General features: G+C 44.9%; 1 protein-coding gene across 5 annotated transcripts in view; it reads left to right on the forward strand.

Annotated features, from left to right (window-relative positions):
* The window catches only part of CCDC91 (coiled-coil domain containing 91), an 843,537-nt gene that overhangs the window by 700,438 nt on the left and 121,252 nt on the right, over positions 1–21,847 (forward strand). The gene's annotated exons all lie outside the window — the stretch shown is intronic.

Below are 21,847 nucleotides of genomic sequence, written 5' to 3' on the forward strand. Positions count from 1 at the left end.
TATGTCATAACATTAAAATCATATTCTGAGTAGTGAATAACACACCCCAACTGTATTCATGGTAAGAGGGATAATTGTTTTGAGGGTTAAATATCCTTTTGAGTGTTTAAAGAAAAAAGGAAGACTTTGAGCATTAGTTAAAAACGCATCTTGAGTTATTATATTAGAAGCAGGATAGCTTATCCTTTGAACACAAAGTTGGAGTTAATCTCAGTTATGAATCTAAAGAGAGTATGATTCCAAAGAAATGTATGAGTATGAAAAGTGAGTGAAAGAGTGATCCTTTCCCATTTCTTCACTTTCTCATTTTATAATTCTCCATATCTTTTGCTTTTACAAATTACATCTCATGGTTTCATTTCAGTGTACGTTAAGATGGGGTAATTAATTAACCCTTTATTTCACCAGCTAGCTGACATAGTATAACAAGATGTCGATACATTCACTAGGGAACTCAATTTTCACTAGTTGACAGAACGTTTGTTGGAGACAGAGTGAGAGTCTTTCCTTTCTAAGATATTTAAAGTCAGATTAGTAGGAAGAAGAAACAAAGGAGACCTCGGGATCAAGTGGTTCCTGCTATCATTAGCCAACAGTACTCACTAGCTCTGAAAGCTAACACCTGAAGCAACTCAGCTTACAAGAAGAGATATAGCCTAAACACTAGCTAGCCTCGAATCCTAACTGCATTGTCTAACAGCTCTCATCACTGGAAAAGAGATAAGTTAATGTGCATGTGGGTAGAACTGATAGATGATAATAAACACATTTAAAATCACAAGTAACACAAAAAATAGTGAAAATTAAAGAAAGAGAAATTAGAAAGAGATAAAATGTAGAGCAAGATAGAGAACAGAAAGATGGACATAGTAAATTAAGAAATACATACTCGAAACATTGAAAATATACTTACCTTTGACGATACTTTCCCGAGGTTTGATAAAATCTGAAAGAGATTTATCACACAGAATCAATTCACAACATTTAAACAAGTAATTGAAATAATTACAGTAGAGAAAGTAGTTATATTTAGAGTACTCATCTGATATATATCTGATATATATATATATATCACTAGTCTTTGGGGCTGTTTTCAAAATTGTGAAGATTTGAATCTTGAAGTGTCTGAGTCTTTTAATTGCTGTTATGATTGGCAGCTTGTGGGCCACCTTTCTCACCCCCGATAGGGAAATTCTCTGCAACGCTCTTTGATGACATCAGTGGCCCTTCCCTATTTAAGGTTGGTCTGGACACATATCCAATGCCTCAGCCACAGGTCCCCTGGTATGTCTTATGTCCCAGTGCATGTTGCTATTTCCTGTGTCTTGTTCTTGTCTTGTTCCTGCCTTGTTCATGCTTTGTTACTGCCTTGTTCATGCTTTGTTCCAGCCTTGTCCATGCCCAACCCTAGTCTTCTCCGTGCTCTAGCCTTGTCTTGTCTATTTTTGGTCTGTCTCATTCTGTCCTACTTGGCTTGAATTCCTGGATTCTGACTGGCTTGCACTTGGACCTTTCTGATCTCCGCCTGGACTTGACCTTCTGGCTTGTCATCCATCTCTGCTGTCTGCTGCCAGCCTTGACCCTCACTCGGCCTTGGACTTTCATTGCCGGACTATGCTAGAGACCCACCTAAGATCTGCTGGCTGCCAGAACCCAGGGGCTCAATCTGTGAAGGAAACAGCTGGTATAGATAAAGCTCCAGCTGCCACAGGGCTTCCCCACCAGCTGTCGGTGTGGGCCTAGTAGACTTGTACACTAGATGGTGAAAACCACACTACAGCACCAAGTGTCTACTATTCCCACAAGCTTTACAATTACTAAGAAACAAATAATGTCTTGTTAACCTATAATAGTACAAAGTTTGAAAAATTGCTTGTCTAAGAACTAAATGGTGATGCATAAGTTGAACTATTGTTAAAAATGTATTTCTTTGAACATTTCATTTGTTGAAATTCATCTATTCTCATACCAGCTTCTTTCTCTAAATAACATTGATTTATTTGGTGGACGAGTGTTTTCATTTATTATCTCATTGTGAACTTAACCTTAATGACATTGGGTGTATTTCTCATTGTGACAGATTAGTGGAAACCCCTTTTAGTGCTACCATCCTTCAGCACCATACATCAGCAGTGAGAAAAACCCATCCCAGATATTTTACACCAAAGTGTGTGTGTGAGAAAGCCTATGGGGCAGATTTTAAAAGATACGCGCACCTCGGAGGGAACTTTTCTTCCCCCCCCCCCCCACCACCTTCCCCTCCCTTCCTGACCCCCAGCCCGAAAAAAAAACCCCTTACTTTTATCTCACAAGTTATGCCAGCCAACTGCCGGCGCAACATCCCCTGGCACAGCTACTGTACCTGAGTCCTCGGCCACGCCCCCGGACCATCCGCCCCGCCCCGTCCCGCCCCCTGCCCGCCCATTCAGAAAAGCCCCGGAACTTAAGCGCATTGCCGGGCCTTTTGAAAATAGGTCCAGCACGCATAACCCCCCCATGCATGTAAATCTTCCTGGATTTACGTGCATAGGGCTTTTAAAATCTGCCACTACGTGTGTAAGAGAGAGAGACAGTGTGGGGAAGCATGTATGTGTGAGAGAGAAAGAGTGTTTGTGTGAGAGCCTGTGAGTGTGAGAGAGAGAAAGAGCATGTGCTTGAGAGCCTAAGTTTGTGAGAGAGAAAGAAAGAGAGAAGGTGTGTTTGTGTGTATGGTGTCTCTTAAAAGTGTAATGTACAAATGTGTGAGAGAGAGAGAGTAAGTGCATGTGAGAGCAGGATCATGTCTTTGTGATTGAGCGTGTGTGTGTATGTAGGTTTGAGAGAGAGAAAGAGAGGAGAAAGTTTGAGAGTAACAACCCCTCTCTTCTCCCCCTGCTAATTCATGACAATCTTAGGCTATCTGGAAGTTCAAAAGTTCCCAGGTATGGAAAGTAGAGACATTTTTTTTATCCTTTACTAGTTTTAATTATTGGATGTTATTTGTTGAATCTGCTGTTTTGAAATATTTTATTGGTTTTTGGGAATGTGTAATTATTGGATATGATATTTCTCAGCTGTTTCAAAATATTTATTTTTTATTAATATGGTTGTACTATTATGTTTTATATTTATTGATTTTATTGTTTAATGAGGGATGGTGATGTTTCTGTTATGAGATGGTTACACTGCGTACAGTCTGGCTTTTTACGATTTTCAGTTCAGTTTTTGTCTACACATTTCTATTTATACTTTATGGTGTTTTTATTCTGTAATTGGCGAGGGTCTATCTGTGTTTCACATATAAATTGATAGGCAATTTGCATCAAAGAAAGTAGTACTCACAGGGTAATGTAACCAAAAATCTTTGCTCGCAGCATCCCAATCCTTAGAGGGAATACTGCCCCCACCGCTATGCTTGACAGGATAAGGTTCTTACTTTGGAAGATCTTGTTTGATTTTTGCCAAATAAATGTTTGTTATTGTGATCAATAAGTTCAATTTTTGACTCATCTGATCAGAGAACATTATTTTAGAAATCTTCTGGGTCATCCAGATATTCTTTGGTGAACCTGAGATGGGCAGCAATGTTCTTTTTAGAGAGCAGTGCTTTCTTCCTAGGTATCTCCCCATGAACACCATTCTCATTAATGTTTTTTTCTGATGGTTGGCATATGAACCCTCACATCAGTGTACACAAAGAGGCCTGTTGCCCCAGATGTTAGTCTGGGGTTTGTGACTTCAGGGATGATTTTCTAGTTATTCCTGGATAGAATTGCCATAGTCTTCAACTTTCCATTTGTAGATTATCTTTCTAACAGTGAATGGATGGCACCCCAAATGTTTAGAACTAGTATTGTAACCCATCCAGACAGTTAAGTATCAACTACTCTTGATCAGGCATGATGAATTTACACTAACTTCTATGGACCTTTATATAGGACAGAATTCCCAAATTCAGCCATGGAGGTTTACTCTGCAGGGTAGTTTACATGTTATCCAATTATTTAAGCACCTGATTCTAATTAGCTAATTAATTGTACTAAGGAAACTATTGTACTAAGGGGTTACTATTTCTCATACACTGATTCTAAATTAGACCAATTGTTCCTTCTTTGTTCATTATTGTGTCTCAAGAAACATGGAATTGTTTAATTTATACCCTTTTTTATAGAAGACCGCTTTCATTTAAAAAGGGTATCATTGTAAGAATTTGTAATTCTCATTATTATACTAAGAAGCAAAATTTAAGACCTGTAAGCGGGCACACATGTACGTGCGTTTGCCGGCGAGCGCACATGGACACGCCAATTTTATAACATACACATGTGTTATAAAATTGGCTATACGCACGTACATGTGTGGACGATTTTATATCAATGTGTGCATCTGTGCGCATATGGCGACTCGAGCGCGTAAGTGGGGGGAATTTTAATAGCTGTGCGCACTGATGCAATTACCTGTTTCCCCAGTTGTTTCCACTTTGGCCCAGTAAAGGAAAGGACTTCCTAAATCCCCTAGCTAAATTGCCTCCCTTTTACCCTATTAGCCCCAAGCCTTAAAACCCTGCTGACTAGCCTAGTTTTTTTGGTTACACGACTTACACGCCATCCATAGCAGAAGTAAAGTTACACGTAGGGGGACCCCGGTGCGCGCATGTGCATGTAAACACATGCAGACTTTATGGTGCAGTTCCGGCCCGCCCACACCCCGCTCCTTTTGGTGAGAAAAAATGTATGTGTGTACCGCGTGGGTTTTAAAATCTACGCAGTGCGTGCCAGGCCGAGTCACACGTATATCTCCCGGCTTTGGCATGTGTAGGGCTTTCAAAATCAACCAATTAGGGTTCACAAACTTTTCCTCAGCCCTGTATGACTTATCGTGCTTTACTCGACAACTGAGCATGTAGATCTTGCCATATGCTCAGTAAAGCATAAAGGTTTTATTTCAGAGCTATGGAATTTTTGTTCTTAGTGCAGTAGAATGATGTCACCCATAATTGTTACTCACTTGTCCTACTGTTCATGGAGATCACCAGTTATAGGTAAGTAATTTAAATTTCTCCACACTCTACAGTTATAGGTAAGTAACTTATTTTTATCACAGGGAAAATGGAATTAACATGCTGATTTGGAAACTTTAGTGTGTTATGTCCTGGTCTCAAAATCAGGCATAAAGCAAGTATGCTGATGAACTGCATTGCATGCAAAGCAGCTCATTGGCATGCCAAGGAGTAGTGCAGTGCACAATAAATTTAGCTAATCCATGAGATGGGTAGCTAGATTTGTCCCATGAGTATCACCAGGCTAAGATGCCTGGTGATAAATGGGCCACAAAATCCAGTAAAAGCCCCTCCTCAGATGGTCCTTGGCTATCTCTTCTGCACTCCTAACCAATCCAGAAGTAAGCCCTGGTCTCAACCCCTTCCCTGATTTAACAAAAATCGTTCCTCCCCTTCTGAAAACCACCATCACTCCTCCGGTTCCAGTTCCTATTTGCTCCTGCCCTGTTGGTGCCATTTTTCATAATGATACTGGCTGGCTACAGGTGACCTTTTGCTGTGCACCCATGGCATGATCCTCTCTCTCTAGCCCCCACCCCCGGTAAAATGAATCTCCAACAGCACGCTTTATCAAGAAATTCCCAGGCTCCCCAATCCCTCCATAGTCTCACCTGATGATTTAGTGGGGAAGCTGATTATAGGCAGTAGGAGTGTGATCTTCCTCGTGCTGGCACCACTGACACTACACTGAATGACATTGTATAGCAACAGATGGCATTTCTCCTGTTCACAAAGAAGAAAACCTTTCAAACCATTGGGTGACATTTTGGAGAGATTGGGGGAGGGGGGCTGCAGATGATCTTGGGAGGGGGTACTGGATCATTTTATTGATGCTGGGTGGGAGAGACTGGATCGTGTCATGGATGGGTGGTGTGGTTTAAGATTTTTGGGCTCCAGGAGGGATTGTGACACAGGAGAGTGGGTTATATGAGGTATGATTTGCACTGGGCACTCATACCTGGAGTTTGGAAGAGAGGAGATCACCACAGTGTGAAAATTGAATTTTTAAGATAGATGGCCCTTTTCAACAAGGTCTGAATGTTCCAAATCTATTCAGCCAGTGTTTAAAGTTTATTATAGATGGTTCTGAATTCCAACCAAATATGGCCAATTACGATCTATCAGTATGTTTCTGTTTGCTTATGATCAGTATTTTTCCAAACAGAAAGAAGAATTAATGAAGGGTCTTTAGGTTTAGTCTTAAAAGAGCAATTTTCAAAGTGCCTGCAGACAAGCAGAGGGCCAGATTTTAAAACCTACGCGCGCGGGGTACATTTGTGCGTGCAATTTTATAACATGCGCGCGCAGCCGCGCACATGTTATAAAACCCAGGGTCGGCGCGCGCAAGGGGGTGCACACTAGTGCACCTTGCATGCGCCGAGCCCTAGGGGAGCCCCAATGGCTTTCCTCATTCCCTCCGAGACCGCTCCGAAATCGGAGCGGCCTCGGAGGGAACTTTCCTTCCACCCCCTTCCCACCTTCCCCTCCCTAACCCGTCCCCCAGCCCTATCTAAACCCCCCAACCTTTGTTTAATAAGTTGCGCCTGCCTTTAGGCAGGCGTAGGTTGCGTGCGCTGGCTAAGTGCCGGTGCGCGATCCCCCGGCACAGCCATTGTGCCAGAGGCCTCGGTCCTGCCCCGCCACTTTCACAAAGCCCCGGGACATACGCGCATCCTGGGGCTTGCGTGCGTCGCCGGGCCTATGCAAAATAGGCTCGGCACGTGCAGGAGCAGTTACGCGCATAATTCCTGAGGATTTACGCACGTAACCCTTTGAAAAATCTGGCCCAAATTGCACAAGCATTTTTTACCTATGGACTTTGCACCAATTTTCATAGAGAAAACTTTCCCTTTGAAAATTACATAAGAAAAAGTACCCACACAAATTTGAGCCTCCTTTTTGTATTGATACCTTTTTGTTAGTAAAACAAGATGCATACTTTAAATATTAAAAAGTTTGGTGGGTTTTCAATTCATGCCCCAACCCAGGAATGCTTTCCTAAAATGCAGGTAAAATTACATGTATAGTAGCACTTTTATCCACACATGGGGTGGACAGTTTTCAAAAAGCCCATTTCTATGGGTAAAGCGCTGTTTTACCCATGGAAATGCCTTTGAAAACTGCTTTCATAATTGATTGTAATCAAACAGAAAGAGTTAACCTCGAGTGTTTTACAAAGTGCTCCCAAAGTATTTCTATTATTTTAGGTACAGTGCTCTGGATCACACTATTCCCATATAGATAGTAAAACATTTACATTCTTAGGGCCCGATATTCACCTCCATTTAGCCAGATAAGTTTGAATATTCAGCAGCATTCAGCAACTGCTACTTAGCTAAGTGGTGGGCAAGATGAGAGGTGAGGCTACTTATCTGGCTAACTTAGAGTCTCATTTACCTAAGTGTATTAAGGCATTTTCATGCATTTCATATGGTAATTTTTTTTAATCATGCAGTAAATTTTCACACCTCACAGTAAATATTTTTGTAATTTTTATGCATATAGGGAAATCTCATGTTAATTATGCAGATGGAGAAGTACCACAGTTTCTTGGAGTAAAATATTGCGTGGAAACAGAGAAAATAGCACAGATTTGAGGGAAAAATAACTTCAACTCAGGAGTTGGATTTTGACCTAGAATATCGCACAAAATCAGCCATTTCTGGTTATATGTTATCCACACCCTACAGACACACTTTCCTAGCTCTAGGCCTATTAAATTGCCTTCTTAGCAGATAATGTTACTTCCTGACAAAATATTTGGACAATATGTATGCTTTTGGTACCATGATGCTTTCAGGCTGTAAATTAGCAGCAACAAGAGGGAAGGGAAGCTGAAATGCTACTGATGCCAGAGCCAGTGCAGGAGGCAGATGCGGAACTGGTGCCTGCCGTGAGCAAATCTTTCATACCTGTACCACATTCTTAGATCTTCCATAGGATGAGATGATCAGGAGGAACCGTTCGAGCTCTTCGGCCATTTTGGCTTTATATGAGAAGCTCAAAGCTGGCCTGGATCCTGTACCTACCAGGTCCCATGCCATACCAGGCTTTGTGAAACTGCTGAGCTATCCTCATTTCTTGGCTTTTGGCTCCTTCCAAACAACTGTCAGCAAACTAGGGGGCATGCTGCACAATGTTGCTGTCAGGTATGGCGTCCCATTGGAGATAGTTACTGATCCTAGAGAAGGATCCAGTGTGCCTTCCTGTGCATCATCAAGAGATAACAGATTGGAAGTCAGGTTAGCAGCAAAATCATTGAAAACCTTTTAACCTATAATTCTAGATCTCACCTTGCTAACATAGTATATTATGTAAACACTGAGTGCATGTTCCAGAGCTGGCTCCCCTATTGTCATTCAGTGAACTTTTCTCCTAGGCAGTGTTTCCCAGCCATCTCCTGGAGGCACACTTAGTAAAGTTTTCAGGATTGCCAAAATATGTATGAGATAGATTTGCATACATTGAGACCCAGTAGATGCAAATCTTCCTCATGCATATTCATTAGCGATATCCTTGAAATCTGACTGGTTGGGAAACACTGCTCTAGGATATCCTGTGAATTGGCTTGCTTAGGGAAGACTAGCCTTTGTGTACCAGGTACATCTGAGGGAAAGGAGTCATACAAGGCACTTTAAGGGAAAAGATGCACATTGCTGAGTGCGTAGCCTTTTCTGGCCTTACAGGCTTACAATTCCTCATAATAAAAAGGTGTCCTATAGTATATTTCATTCTGCTGCCTGTTTTCCATGTGGGGGCTGTAGCACATACAGCAGACTAAGGGAAGACAACTATCCCACTTGTGATCACCCTTCTATCTGCCTATTGGGGTGACAGTGAAGCATCAAGCATTTGTCAGTTACAGGCAGGGGTATCAGGGTCATAGGTGTCACATTGCAGGCGTGGTGCCTCTAGTGTGTGTTACTTGATGCTTATGGTGGCAGCATGTTACCTGTTTCCCTTCCTGCTTAAGGAGCTGCAGTGAAGCCTTATAAGGGCTCAGCTACCTTCCTGGACCTCTCTGTTAGGAAGCTCCTTGCTAAAGGGCCAATAGCAAGATATTGTGTCTTTAAGAAAGGTTCAAATGCAGATGCCTTGGTTTTGACTGTGAGGTATTTACTTTTATTTTATAGTGATCCTCTTGCTGCCAGGTATCCAGGACATCTCCAGAAGAGCCAATAATTATAACCGCTTCATATTTCATAGTTTATGTCTATATGAATGGTCATTTGTAGGATGACATGTTGATGTATCCCGACACCACTGGATCTGTAGATCCCTGCCTTCTTGATCCTTAGGTTGAAATCCATAGGGCACTCTTGGAGATGGAACTGGCAATGTGGTATGTGGGCAGATATATCTGTCCAGTTGGTCTATGTATGTGTTGTGCATTATCAAAAGGACAGTTAGTCAGTAATGGAAAAATGTGAATAGGGCATTTTTCCTTCTGTGGAAAAGTCCTCAGAATGTGTGTACAGATGGCCTGGACACTTTCACATCAGACTTGCATGGTAGTGGAGGAGACATGTTTTGATGAGGATTAAGGTTTGGAAACTAACAGAAGATTTGCAAGGATAATGAGTAGAAATAGCCCAAGTATGGGGAGGAGTGATAATATTAGTGATGAGATTACCCATGAGTTTGAACTGCCATACTTGGCCCTTGGCTGCACATCTGCATCTCTGCATACAAGCCTTAGGAAAAGGGCGAAAAACAGTTATATGTAGGATTCAAGGCAGGAATCTAGCCTCTAAAGCTGTTGGGCTGTCCACAAACAGGTATGGTTACATCCAAGAGGCAGCATTAAAGGAGGCATGCTCTTCTGCCTTCTTCCCAGTGAGAGGACTGAATCTCCAGGGCAAACAAACATGCTCTGTAAAGGTAGCAGAATGCATGGTGAAAAGGCCTGAATCACAATGTATGTAAGCGAGTGAGATGTGAGAATAAGGGCTAAGAAACTGAGACTGTTAAAGGATGGAGGCTAAAACCAAGAACATAGAAATTTTGACACCTCCGCACTTAAGTAAAACACACCAGACCAGAGATTAGAGTTCAAAATATATTGGCTTTTTATTGGCAACTAGTAGATTATCAAAACAATTTATTTATTTATTTATTGTTTTTGTTATACCGAGTTTCATGATAGGCATCACATCAACCCGGTTTACAAATAACAAGGAGTGTAAAGCATAACGTAACGTAAAAAAACAATATTTTTGTTTTTTTACAAAAAAAACAATTATTTTTGCCTCTATTCTTTGCAAGAATACCATACAGAAAAAGGAAATGTGACTAAAGCCAAGTTTTGCTGTGTGCCTTAAAGGTTTGAAGCCATGGATAACAGGCAACCACAAGAGGCCCACATAGCAAATTGTCTTTGCTATGTGGGCCTCATCTTTGCTATGTGGGCCTCATCTTTTCCTTGAGCACACAGGTGAACACAAAGAACAGAGCACATTAAATGGAAGTGGCAACCCCAGCTAATAGAGCACTAGACCAATGACCAGATAATGGTACTAGTCCATATTACTGCCCAATACAGACCATCTAGTTAAAATCTTGAGGTGGCAGGGGGACAGACAGCCAAATGAGAAACACCCCAATGCAGTTCAGAGGTGCGGGGCAGGCAGGCTATATAAGCAGATGTATATGGGAAGGCAGTCTGACAAGACCAGAACCAACAAGACCCAGATACAGGAGACCAGAGACTGGATAACAGAACAAATAGGAATGTTGTACAGAACAAGTCCACTTTAACCAGCCTCATGGAGACTTGATTATTCAGAAGGATGACAGTTTGAGGCAGCTATTGTTCACCTCACAGACAGATATACTGTCCTTTATATGTTATACTGTCAGCTTCTCTGCCAATGGAACCACTGTCAGCATGTTGTCCAGGTCTAGCAGTATCTTGATGGTAGCACACTGAACCCTTCTCTCAGATGCTGTTGGAATGACTACACTATAGATATTCGTACACCTCAGGCACAGGATCTCATCAGCCAGTCTAGGACCAGCAGGCAGCCTTTCATTATCCTAGCACAGGGATTCTTCAGCCAGTCTAGGCCTGGCCTAGATGACCTTCCATCATCCTAGCTCAGGGACTCATCAGCCAGTGTAGGCCCAGTAAGCAACTTTCCATTATCCCAGCACAGAGACTCTTCAGCCAGTTGAGGCCCAGCAAGCAACCTTCCATCATCCCAGCACAGGGAATTTTCAGCCAGGGTAGGCCCAGCTGCTAGCATGTTGTTGCACAGGAAACCTTATGGAAGGGTATCTTTCTTGGAAAATATTTCTGGGTTTTGGCCTTGTCTGCACCTCTTGCCTGTGGGCTCCTCTGCCCCTGCCACTGCCACAAAGCTGGAGATGACTACTTGGTGGCATTGTCATGGATGATGCTGGACTGGGGCTGCCTGCTGGAGTAACTGTACAGCCTACAGAATGCTTATCTTAAAATTATTAACAGTTGTGGTGAGATTATTAATGCCTTATGAGAGCGCCACTGTTTGCTGCCGCTGGGCCTGAAGCATCAGTCTCATCTCTTGCCTAATAAAGAACATCAGGCAAGATGTTGCTGGCACTGGATCTAACACATCTGATGTCTTCTTTGCAACCTGGCCATATGATATCTGGCTGCTGTGGTGTCTCTTGTGGAACAGGCCAAGGACTTTGTAGAAGCTGGTGGGGGGCCTGGTGGCATTGTATGTGTTGTTTCATTTCTTCTGCTACTCCTTCTGCCCCTACCACTGCCCATGATGGCTCCTGCAGTACACAATATGATGTGCTTGTGCCAGTCACCATCTCAGGAATGTCAGTATACCATTGCAGATCCAGCAGCAGTGTGGTAAAGGACTGTTCCCCTATCTCTTCATCATCATGGATACTCTCCTGCTGAACATCTCCCTTCCGCCCTTCCTGTGCCTCCATCTGAAACATCTCATGCGTGTCCTGGGGGGTGCTGGGTCCTGAGAAAGAAAGCAGAAGAGCTTGTAACTCAAGTAGCCTCCACTATTAGACTTTCCAGATCAAAAGATGCTAACTTTTCTAGAACAAAAATGTGAAAACCTTATTAGTAATCCTAAATATCTGATCCCCCTCCCCTCACCAGAGCTTTCCCAAGGGCTTACCTGTCACCTCATGATCTGTATTGTAAAGATCCGTAGTCACTCCCTCAAAGACATTGTCACTCCAGAGCCACTCCCTCAAAGTCATTGTCTCAAGTGTGGTTCCATTGGTGTCAGGATTATGGGGCAAGGTGTACATCCTCTGGTGGTTTTCTTGTTTTTTTGCAGTCTGGCTGATCTTATTCTTGAGGCTGGCCTTCAGATCTCTAAATCAGTATGTCACATGCTCACAGCTGCGCCTGCCTCCCCCTTGGTGGCTATCTGCCTTGTTATTCAGCCCCACATCGGGGTTGTTGTGCCCTTCAAGGTTTTGGCTGCAGGCTGACCAAAGAGCTTCTCATAGTTAGCAATGACCCCCTGATTGAGAAGTTCATTTTCTTCATGGGAGAACTTGCAGGCTCATAGCTCTTCCTGCCCTGGATACCACTTTCACCTGGCTGGGTTGCCACATCCTGGGTGGCCCATTTTCTTCCATCCTCACTCTCACCATCACTCCAAGCTCCCATCCCTTACTTCCCCCTTGCTCTTCCACTGAGTGATCTCCTCCCCTTTGCTCTTTCAACTATCTGGCTCTCTCCTGACTTCCTTCTTCATTTTCACTCTTGTGCTTTCCCCTTACACCTTCCCTTCTTTCACTAACACTCCCACATTCTCTCATTCTACCCCTTTCCTGCTGCTCCCTGCCATTTCTGGTTCCACTGCCTCTCCAGCCCTCCTCCTCCGTGGTCTGCTCCTGGCCCATTCTTCTCTCCTGTACCTCCTCTCCTTTCTATATTCTCTTGCCCACTCACTCCCTTGCCACTCACTTCTAGCATGCACACACATGCTGCATTTTCATGCGCTAAACAAAAAGGACACAAACAAGACAAATACAATAAACACACAAATTCTTCTTTTACACACAGATATGGACAACGGACAATGGGAAAAGTAAGCGCATGGGGAAAGTAGTTAAACTTAAGAAAACTCTCTCGTAAATATCTTCACTCTCTCCTCCAGTGCCTGACCAATCCTCAAATGAACAGCTGCAGGATGTTGGCTTATATGCTCCAATAAAATACTACATGAAGTGATAAAATGCCATGTAAAGCAATATTTACATGACTATGCCTCTTTTTTTAGTGAATGCCATGGTAAAGTAGAGCTACTTTACCGTGGCTAAGTAAATGATGCCCTTAGCCGGTTAAGTGGTGATATATAAAGTATAAAGAGAGAGAGAGATGTTCAACCAATATTGTCTGTTGATCTAATACTACTATAATCCATTTTAATTTCATTGTAATTTGCTTTGAGACCATTCATGGTAAATAGTGAAATATTAAATGTCAATAAATAAAATAATATTCATGCTTAACTGGTTAAGGTAGCCATATAAGTTAGTCCTGCTATTGAAGAGGTCTAAAGTTAGCCAGATAAACTTATCCAGATAACTCAAACTTATCCAGGTATATTCAGCAGCATGGCCACGCCAATGAATATGCCGGCTAAAATGGCTGGATATGTTTATCCGACTAACTTTCCTAGTTGAATCAGTTCCGAATATGGTCCTTTTAGCTTCATTTATATGTAACTGTCAGAGCTGCAATTGCTTTTAAACTTTCAAGAAATATAGTATGTTTTATAACACACAGTTTAGAGAAGTTTGTCTCTAGCTGCCTGCTGTCCTACAGTGCTAGCACAAGCTCTTTTAGTTTCCTTCATCCTGTTTCAGACTGCATCTCAACTGTGAAAATAGAATAGAGCATGCAAGTTATTTTCATCCAATTGAATCTATCTTGGTACAATATGTACAGTCCCTGCTTCTGGAATTTGAACATGGTAAAAAAAAAATAGATCAGAGCATTTGGCAACTGAAAGGTACATTCATGCAGCAGTTGGTGTGCCTGCTGTGATTTTGTGGCTATGAAAAATCTGGGAAAGAAAGTGAAAATTATTTTGAAGTGCAACAATTTATTTTACATTAAAAAAAAAAGAAGCAACTATGCTTGTTTAGCTAGCCTCACAGAAAAAATACTATTCCAAGGCAAAACTGAAGCAAACACATTTTGAATGTCTGTGGTGATCTTATAGGGCTTTAATTATGTTAAGAGGAAAAACAAGGAAGTGTTTAGTTTGTAAAAGACTGCTGCCTATTAGGATGACCATTCCTCTTTTATAAAGGACAGTCCAGTTTTCTGTTACTCTGTCCTCTACTGATATAAATCAGGATGTATGTAATGTCCTCTGTTCTTTGCTCAAGACACCTATCTTTTCAGCCTATAAATGAACTTTAGATTGTTAGTCTTTATTGGTTAATACAGTTGCCATTTAATTAATCCCATGTTTGTACTGGTCTTGCAAAAGCCAACAAAGATCCTTTTTGTCATGATTCCTAATAACAGGAACTGAAAACTAGCAGCTCATGATCCTGTTGGAGACATGCTAAATATCTCTGGACAGACAGAGAGAGAGAGAACAAACCTCTTTAAAAGGCCTTATATCACTATAGGAGGGCCAGCTAATAACTCAAGGTGAGGTTTCAGTAGTGGTTTAGGATTTTGGGGCCAGTATTACATGCAGAGTGATACGTATAAACAGCACAGCACACCTCAGTGATGATTTGATGTCATTGGGAGTGAGGAAAGTCTCACAAAGTCTCACAAAGATGAGATTTTGTACGATGCTGCTAGGGCATGTAAAACTGGTCCCTAAACCATCACCAAAACCTCACCTTGAGTTATTAGCTGGCCCTCCTATAGTGATATAAATAGTTGACTACTGTGAAGGCCTTCCCAGAGGCGCTCTCTCTCTCACTCTCTCTGCTACTCCACTCCACTCCTCTCCCCTCTCTCTCTCTCCCCTCCCCAAGCCCAGAAGTTCCCGAAATGCAGTTTGCAATTTTTATCGCATATTGCGTTACAGCCGTTTTGGGCATATCACAGTTTAACACCAGGAAAAAAGGTTAGTTATTTCCGGCATTAAAAACGTGCAATAGCGTGCGTTATGCTATCGTATAGTGTGATAATGCACCTCATTTTCAGTAATCCTGCCCAAACCCCTCCCCAATCCCCACCCCTTTGAAAAATTTACATTTGTGCTACACATTACCGTGACTATCGCATGCATTATGGCGATAATGCATTTTGATGAATGACCTGTGATTCTGCTAACAGCCGCTGAATATAACCAGATATTCAGCATTCGCTAGATTGCCGAATAAGTCTTACTTATCTGACTGTCTGTTGGCTGAATATCAGGCCCATAAAGTCTGAAACAAAAAACAAACAAAGTTATAATGAAAATCTGTATTTAGCATGGCTGTATAATTGTACACAGATAGATGTGAAGTAATGATTTAAAGCACTAATGGTTCTTTCAGTTTATGTAGCTGTCAGGATCTGTTGTTTTGCTGTGACTGCATCTGTTCTTTGCAGCCTGCCAAAAACATTCACCCTGTCCTAATAAGTGGGTGAAAGTGATCCTGATATCATCCTTAATTTGAAATGCCGAAGCGAAAGATGTTCTTCAGGTCAGAATGGTCAAAAGAACAGGATCTCTTAGTGAAAAGCAGAAAAGGCGAACATAATGCATTCTGTAGCCTGTGACATTTTATTATCAATCTCAGCAAACAATGAAATGCACTCTATATCAACACATTTTATCAGAAAAGCACAAACTGAACACTCAAGTGCAGGTATGTCATCTTGAACTTCTTTTCTCAAATAGTTTGTTACCTCAGGATGATAAAGGTACTGTCACTGAACTTTATAAAATCTACCATGCTGTGAAGCATCACCAATTGTATAAAAGTTTGGGTTTCATTATAAAAATGTATAATGAAATCTAAAATGCCTGGACTGTTATGAAAAATTAGATAATGGGAATAACAAAGACTCAAGAATTTGTGTGAGAACATTCTAGTGCCATATTCCATTCTAAAGCATTTAAATTACCTTAAAGTAAATTGCTTTTTTTCTTGTCAACTGATATTTCAAGTAAGAGTACAACAAAGTGGTTGTTAGGCACCCCGGCCGCGGGCCCACTCGGCTGGGTCTCCTCACCTTAGGGGGCTGAGGGCGTGAGCCTGCCCCGTCCTTCCTGCCACTGTGGCCCTCCACCAATCGCGCTGCGCCCGACACCGACACTGCTGGGTTCCCTAGCGTGCACGTGTGTGACTCCTCCCCCATTTAAAAGGCCAGCAGTGGGGAGGTCCCCGCAACCCGCAGAGATGCCTTGGCAACAGCTCCCACTCTGCTCTGAGCTGCTGGTTGCTCCATGTATTCCTGATCCTGCTCCTGCTCCATGTGTTCCTTGTCCTGCTCCATGTTCCTGATCCTGCTCCGTGCCCTCCTGTTCTGTTCCGGCTCCTTGTCCCCTCGGCTTGCTCTTCTGGTTCTCGACTCGGCTCATCCTTGGATTCTGTATTGTTTGCTGCCTGCCCTGACCACTTGCCTGCTCACCGTCTCTCCTGCTAGCTGCCAGCTCCAACCTCTGGAACATCTGACCTGGCTTCCGCCTTCTGCTTTCAAGATAGTCTTCATCCGGATACCTGCTCCTAAGTCCTGCCGGCCCCAGCACCCAAGGACTCAACCTGCGGGGAACCAGGGCTGGTATAGGTGAAGGTCCAGTTGGGTCTCCATAACCTGAATCCGGCTCCCGATGACAAGGACCTATAGGAGCTCCTCTCCTATAGGTGGCTCCAACCTCATCTCGATCCTGAGGTCCACCAGTCTGCGTAATAGTTTTCCAAGGCCATGGACTCGGCGGAGCTGTCTGGCTTGCAGGCCATCCCTGGCCTAGCCCAGAGGTTGCAGCAGCAGCAGCAACAATGTTTGGACATGCTAGCGGCCACGATTGAGCACCTGGCCTCCCATTTAGATTCACCGTCCTCCTCTGCCATCAGTGCTTCGGTGATGCCGACTCCTTCTACATCGATCGTGGTTCTTCACCTTCCAGTACCACCTCACTATGCTGGGGACCCTCTGAAGCATTGTGGTTTCCTAAACTACTGCTTTATGCATTTTTTCTCTACAACCTGCCCAGTTCGCCAATGACACCATCAAGACGATGTTCATTCTCTCGTTTTTGGATGGAAAGGCCCTGGCCTGGGCTTCTCTCTTGTGGGAGCGAGGAGATCTGGTGCTACAGGATCTGCAACGTTTTGTACGAACCGAGCTGACAAACTACTGCTGCGTTGGATCTACTCCACCTCCTCCAGGGCTCCAGAACCTTGGCAGAATATGCAGTCGAGTTCTGCACCTTGGCTTCCGAACTAGGCTGGCAGGAAGATAGCCTTAGGAGTATTTTCCTTGAAGAATTATCTTCAAGGATCAAGGATGAACTGGCCGCCCAAGAACTCCCGGATGACTTGGGAAGCCCTCATCGATCTCTCGGGTCGGATAGACCAACGTCTCCAGCAACACCTCCGTGAGGTCAAGCCAACCCGCAGGCCGGTGGCTCTGGCACTATCCTTCTCTTGGCCCATGATGCCCAGGCCTCCAGGAGAGCCCGCCCAGACTCACCTTGAAGTGCCCATGCAGCTTGGCAGGAGCCGCCTCTTGCCAGAGGAGAAGCAGCGGAGACGCACATTGGGCCTCTGCCTCTATTGTGCAGGAAAGGGGCACATGCTGGCGCAGTGCCCAGAGAAGCTGGGAAACTCTTGAGCCTAGGTGTCAATGGGGAGATGACCCTGGGCTGTGCCAACTCTACTCCCCAATGCATGGTGCCCGTGACCTTTATCCTCTCCCGTGATACCTTCACCATCCTGGCGCTGATCGACTCCGGTGCTGGGGGCAATTTCATTCTGATGGATTTGGTCGGGCAGCTAACCCTGCCCACTTTGCCCAGAAGTCCATCACTAATAATCTCCTCCATCCTTGGGGAACCATTGCCTGGTCGGATAACCCAGGTCACTGCCCCGGTACAGCTGTGTACCGGCATCCTTCATGAAGAGGAGCTCTCCTTTTTCGTCCTCGAGAGGGCGATACATCCGGTAGTTCTGGGACTGCCATGGTTACAACTGCACGCTCCCCACATCAACTGGAAGACCCTGCAGCTCACCTCCTGCGGTCCTCGCTGCCATGCCACTTGTTTTCACAAGGTGTAGCGCTAGCACTATCTCCTCAGTACGCAGAGTACACGGATGTGATCTCCAAGGAGTGGGCAGAGACCCATTCCGAACACCGCCCCTTCAACTGCGCCATTGACTTGCTCCCAGGAACCATGCCCCCCTGGGGGCAAGTAAACCCCTTGTCGCTCCCCGAGACCAAGGCTATGTCCAAATACATTTGGGAGAACCTAGAAAGGGCTTTATTATTCCCTCTACCTCTCCAGCTGGAGCCGGCTGCTTCTTCGTGGCCAAGAAAGATGGGTCACTCCGGCCCTGTATAGACTACTGGGATTTGAATGCCATCACTAGGAGAGACCGATATCCACTACCACTCATTCCGGAGCTGCTGGATCGGTGGCAAGGGGCCAAGGTATTCACAAAGCTGGACTTCGGAGTGGCATACAACTTGGTCCAAATCATACCAGGCGACAAATGGAAGACCGCCTTCAATTCCAGGAACGGTCACTACGAGTAATTAGTGATGCCCTTCGGTCTCTTCAACCCCCCGCAGTCTTCCAGCATTTAATGAACAAAGTGTTTCGTGACCTACTATATACTAGTGTCATAGTATACCTTGACAATGTCCTCATTTTCTCCAAAGACCTTCATTCCCATCGGCAGGAGGTCAGGCAAGTCCTCCAGTGTTTACGGGCTCACAGACTGTATGCCAAGCCAGAGAAATTCCTATTTGAGCAGGATCTCTTCCCTTCTTGGGGTATGTCATCTTCAGCACTGGGTTCCGTATGGACCCTGAGAAGATCACCTGCATCAGGAATTGGCTACAACCTTCTGGTCTCCAGGCCTTGCAGCTCGCCAACTTTTACAGACATTTTATTCCACACTACTCCCGATTGTGGCACCCCTTACAAACCTCACTAGAAAGGAGGCCAACCCCAAGCAATAGCCATCTGAGGTTGTTATAGCCTTCAACACGCTAAAGAAAGCCTTCCTGCAAGATACATGCCTCCGACACCCGGAACCCTCTTGCCCAACAGCCATGGGAATGGTACTGAGCCAACACTCGGAGAAAGGGACCTTGCTACCGTGCTCCTAATTCTCGCAGAGGTTTTCCCTGGCCGAGAAAAATTATGGTATGGAGACAAAGAATTATTTGCCATTAAGATGGCTTTTGAGGAGTGGTGGCAGTGGTTGGAGGGTGCACAACTCCCCATTACCGTGTACACGGATCATAAAAATCTTGAGTATCTCCGCCATGCCCAATGGCTGAACCCCCGCGAGGCACACTGGTTCTTACTCTTCAGCTGCTTTAATTTCACCCTCTGCTACAGACCAGCCTCTAAAAATATCTGGGCTGACGCTCTCTCTAGAGCATATGACATGGAAGATGGGCCTGAGGCGCCAACTTATATCATTGATCCAGCGAGGGTTCTTCTAGCCGCAACTCAGCCCATTCCACCAGGGAAGACCGTGGTTCCTCTTTGGCTCAGACAGAGGGTCCAAAGATGGGCTCATGATTCTCTCACCACCGGACACCCAGGGAGAGCCCATACACTAAATTTATTACAACGTCCCCTTGTAGGAAGGGACGTCAAAGCCTACATGGACTTCTACCCGACCTGCATCCGGTAAAAAACCCCAGCAGGTCATCCCTGGGGCCTTCTCCAGTTACTACCAGTTCCTCAGGAACCATGGACCCACCTGTCTACAACCTTTGTGGTGGACATGCCCCCTTCCAATGACCACCGCGTCATCTGGGTCATCATTGACAGATTCTCGAAGATGGTCCACTTCACCGCACTTCCTAGACTTCCCTCGGCCCCTGAACTGGCCAAACCCTTCACTCAGCATATCTTTCACCTCTACGGACTCCCACAGCACATCGCCTCTGACCGCGGCGTTCAGTTCACTGCCAACTTCTAGCAATCTCTATGCAGGAAGTTCGGCATCCAACTTGACTTCACCATGGCCTACCATCCTCAAGGTAACGGCCAAGCCGAACATACTAATCGATCCTTGAAAACCATTCTTCGTTCATTTGTGAACAATCGGCAGGATGATTGGGCCACCCTTCTTTCCTGGGCCGAGTTCTCCCATAATTCACATACCAACTCAGCAACCGGCTCCTCGCCATTCCTGATCATCTATGGGAGGCAACCTGCACCGCTGCTTCCTACGCCCCTCTCGGTGCCTTCTCTGGCACCCCAGCTCACTGCCCAGAAACTTCAGGTCCTATGGAATCACCCACAGGAAAACCTCCGGGAGGTGGCAGAAGAAGCAAAGAGGACAGCCAACGAGCATCGACGTGCGGCGCTCCCTTTTAACCCAAGGGACAGAGTATGGCTCAGCACCTGCCACATCCGCCTCCGTACCTTGAATGAGGCTAGCCCCCTTCTACATCGGACCTTTCTCAATCTCTGAATGGCTTGGGCCGGTTACTTATCGCTTGTGATTGCCATCATCCCTAAAGATTCACAACATCTTCCATGTTTCTCTCCTTAAACCTCTGGTTTTATCATGGCCGCGACACAATCTCCCCTAACCCTAGGATCTCACCTCTGAGGAGAATCTAACATATCAAGTGAAGGAGGTACTGGAAATATGGCATCGCTGCAAAAGATGGGAATATCTAATCTCTTGGGAGGGTTTCGTTCCTGACTAGAATTCATGGGAGACCGCCTTCAACATCTTAGATAAAACATTGTTCCTACACTTCCATAACATGCATCCTGAGAAACCTGGGGTGTAGAGGAGGGGGTACTGTTAGACGCCCTGGCTGCGGGCCCACATGACCGGGTCTACTCACCTTAGGGGGTCGAGGATGCACGCCTGCCCCGTCCTTCCCCAGCCCCCATTGCCAGTTCCTGCCGCCGTGGCCCGCCTCCAATCGCGCTGAGCCTGACACCAACACTGCCGGGTTCCCTAGCGCGCACGACTCTGCCCCCATTTAAAAGGCCAGCAGCAGGGAGGTACCCACGGCCCGCAGAGATTACATCAGCAAGGCAGATATTTATACCCTGCCTTGCAATTTTCCCCTTGCCTTGGCAACAGGTCCTGCTCTGCTCTGAGCTGCTGGTTGCTCTATGTGTTCCTGGTCCTGCCCCGTACTCCTGGTCCTGCTCCATGTTCCTGATCCTGCTCTGTGCCCTCCTGTTCCTGTTCTGGGTCCTCGTCACCTCGGCTTGCTCTTCTGGTTCTTGACTCGGCTCGTCCCTGGATTCTGCATTGTCCACTGCTTGCCCTGACCACTTGCCTGCTCACTATCTCTCATGCTAGCTGCCTCCGATACGTCCGACCTCGCTTCCACCTTCTGCTTTCAAAATAGTCTTCATCCGGAGACCTGCTCCTAAGTCCTGCTGGCCCTGGCACTCAAGGGATCAACCTGCGGGGAACAAGGGCTGGTATAGGTGAAGGTCCAGTTGGGTCTCCATCCGCCTGCCTTGTCTCGGACCAGGGGTCCACCACTCCGTGTAACAATGGTTTCCCTTACTTTTAAGATATTTTAATTTTGAGAAAGGGGGTCCAGGATAATCAGGAAACCTCAGGGGAAATTGCAATACAACAATTATCCATGTTTTGACCTGTACTAAACTTTCTCTATGCACATTTACAGCACAACTGTTAATTATAGAAAGCACA

This window comes from Rhinatrema bivittatum, chromosome 4 (genome assembly GCF_901001135.1).
Source record: "Rhinatrema bivittatum chromosome 4, aRhiBiv1.1, whole genome shotgun sequence".
In the NCBI taxonomy this organism is placed as follows: domain Eukaryota; kingdom Metazoa; phylum Chordata; class Amphibia; order Gymnophiona; family Rhinatrematidae; genus Rhinatrema; species Rhinatrema bivittatum.